The sequence below is a fragment of the Plectropomus leopardus genome, chromosome 7 (assembly GCF_008729295.1).
Source record: "Plectropomus leopardus isolate mb chromosome 7, YSFRI_Pleo_2.0, whole genome shotgun sequence".
In the NCBI taxonomy this organism is placed as follows: domain Eukaryota; kingdom Metazoa; phylum Chordata; class Actinopteri; order Perciformes; family Serranidae; genus Plectropomus; species Plectropomus leopardus.
In genome coordinates this window covers 29,213,864-29,217,145 of record NC_056469.1, presented here as the reverse complement: position 1 = coordinate 29,217,145, position 3,282 = coordinate 29,213,864, and the positions used below count along the sequence as shown (strand labels likewise).

The window sequence follows — 3,282 nt, the reverse complement described above, 5'->3', positions numbered from 1 at the left end:
AAACTCACCCAGAGACAAAGTCTCATGCAGTTTTTAAAACGATATGTGTGTTTCCAGACTGGAGTGAGCGGTGGAAGCCTCCTCTCCCTCTCTGATGCAGTCAGCCAGGCAGCCAGGACGGCGGGAGTGAAGCCCATCACCTCTGCTGAGCGGTTACAAGACGATCTGGAGACCCAGGAGCTGAAGGAAGCATATGCAGAACAAGTAAGTAAATCTTACACGTGTATTTACACACTTCATTTGCTGCAAGCATGCATGTTAACAAGAAAGGTTCACTTGAAATACTCTTCGATTCTGAAAGTATTTTGACCTACTAAACTCACTGTATTTGTGTGTGCATGCAAATTTACAATGTAATATGCATTACCACTACTTCGATTTCGTCAAAGCAAATGGAGATCAGTGTAGAAATTTAACAGTTAGTAGATCAACAGAAAAGTAATCTTCAGCTAGTTTGACCATCAATTTCATCTTTTAAAGTATTGTTTCACCCATAAAATAAATCATTCTTGTATCAATTAGTCTTCATATATTACCTTTGATTTATGAAGAAACACACAATTCCTGCAATATAATCTAGTTCTCACTCATCCAGTCGTTAACACAGTACTTCCCAAACACGCGGCATTCAAAAAAAAAAACAAAACATTACTGTATGTATCACTTCTGCTGAGGAGTAGCGTGCTCTGTGTGTGCCTGAGCAGCGTACATGTGCCCAGGCGTAATGTTTTTGTGACAAGGCATGTGTTTGGAAAGTACGACTGAGTAAATGAGGCTTAGATAACACTGCTGCATGAGTTGTGAGAGTTTGTAAAGGGAAGTTTTCTTGTACTTTTGCTCCTTTTAATCACCGACCCCCTCAATTCATGAAGAAGTTTTGCTTTTTTTGGTTTCTCCGCTCACTGTGGAGGTATTCAAGGAAAACAAAATTTTATTCATGAGTTTAAGGTAAGTGATGATGCACAAATGATTATTTTGCAGGTGAAGCATTTGTCATTTTTCAGAAAATATGAAGTTATACACAGAGTAATCTAAATATTTTTAGAAGATGGTGAACACAATACAAATAAAATTTTTACCTATTTTTAGGTCAGTGGTCAATTCATTGATGCATAACTATTTAATTCAGTGACAAAGCACAAATTTAAACCTTTTTAGCAATTCAGTGGAGGAAATATGTCATTTAATAACAAAATATCTAAATATTCACAGAATGACCTGAGCTAATGAATGTATTATTTAAATGATAATTTTATTGGTCAATTTATAATGATGGAATACTGTATTTAAAAAGTAAAATCATTTTAATGGTATGACAACCAGAGTGTTGCCTCCTCTGTCAACCTGTGATAAAGTTTTAGGGCTTATGGGATATGGTGTTTTTTAAATAAGTCTAAAAAGCAGAAATATTGATTAACTAACAATATAGGATTTTTGTTTTTTTTAACCACTGTCCTTATTTGAACACGTGAAGCTATGATAATAACAACATCTTTTTTTTTTTTCTCAGGTTAAAGCTGACATCAAGAAACGAGTGCGCGAAGACCCAGATTTCAACCCTCAGCAGACCCCAAACGCTCACAGAGCCTTCTCATCAGACTCATAATCACGTTCAATGATACAAAAAACCATGCAAGACTCTTGCCGTTTTCATTTGAATTATTTTTGGATCTTCATTCGACTACCAGTCAATGCAGCTTCACTCCCGCAGTTAGCAGCTCTCTTAACTAATTGCCTCATGCTAATGTGACTACTTCTCCCAGTGCCTATTTATTTTGTTGTGTTTATTGTGGTCCAACTTCTGGCTGAGAGAACGCTCCTTTATAACAGGCAACAGATTTAAGTTTGACTAAATCAGGTCACTTTACTTTTGTTTGCATACATGTGTATGTTTGTTTGTTTTTGCCCTCATATCCTCGTGTTGCTTTGTTAATATGAAGCCTGGATTCTCATTATTTAGTGGACTATAACCTTCCTGTCAATATTCTTAACCTTAAGAGTATATTTCATGTGAGAAACATTCTGATTGGTACATGAATGTACAGTAAGCTTAATAAAACTCTTGATACAATACAAAAGTACTCTGTAAATTTGGCTAATATCTGCTTGGAGGAAAATTTACACAAGACAAATAACGGCCGATATTAGCTAATTATGTACATTGGCACTCGGTGGATAAGTCTGTTATTGATTTTCTATAAAGTAACTAAATTTCTCAAAGTGCAGTACTAACGTAAGTGTACTTTTTCCACCAGAGGGCATTAATAGATTAAAACTTAAGTAAATGCTGTAATATAAAAAGTTTTTCCTTTCTTGATAACATACTCTACTTAGCTGTTTTCAGGATTTAACACTAATCCTAACCCTTTTTTCGGATTTTTACTAATGATGTACTGTACAAAGGTGTTTTTTATGCCATTTTGGACCACATAGTACATGACAATGTCAAGCCATTAAAAATGTGACATGACCAAAAAAATGCTGAAAAAGGCATAGAATCCTGCAAAACTGCCATAAACACCACAATATAGCATGTTGGGAAAAAAAGACCAAAACTGGCATGCAATAGTATGGCGGTATAATATACTTTGTTAAACAAATGACAGAAAAAGCAAGGTAATAGTATAACATGACCCAAAAACAGCTTGAAACACCTCAAAACTGCATAAAACAGCCTGGTGGGATACGCCATAGCATTAAACTGTGCAGCCAAAAACACCATAATGTTGCATGTCAAGAAAAAAAACAACAAAAAAGAAAGTCTATAGTATGGTAAAAATGTCAAAAAATAACATGTCCGAAATAAAGCTTTTAACACCTCAAAACAGCATAAAATACCGTACTGAGAAACACGATAGCAATAAAATGTGCAAAAATGACCAAAAACAACATCATGTAGCATGTCGAAAAAATGACCAAAAAAGCAAGGCTATAGTATGGCAAAAATGTCATTTCATAAAAATAGCTGAAAACACCTCAAAACAGCATAAAATAGCATGCTGAGAAACACCATAGCAATAAAATGTGCAAAAATGACCAAAAACAACATAATATAGCATGTCGAAAAAATGACCAAAAAAAAAGCAAGGCTATAGTATGGCAAAAGTGTCAAAAAATGTCATTTCATAAAAATAGTTGAAAACACGTCAAAACAGCATAAAATAGCATGCTTAAAACTGCCATAGCAATAAAACGTGCAAAAACAACCAAAAACAACATAATATAGCATGTCGAAAAAATGACCAAAAAAAAAAAGCAAGGCTATAGTATGGCAAAAATGTC

The 3,282-nt window shown here is 34.6% G+C and overlaps 1 long non-coding RNA gene across 1 annotated transcript; it reads left to right on the top strand.

Moving 5' to 3' along the window:
• The first annotated feature begins 61 nt into the window (after positions 1-61).
• LOC121946182 lies at positions 62-2,078 on the top strand. The gene is made up of 2 exons (XR_006105998.1): positions 62-204; positions 1,511-2,078. It is a non-coding gene; the product is annotated as an uncharacterized LOC121946182 (long non-coding RNA).
• Positions 2,079-3,282: the final 1,204 nt, after the last annotated feature.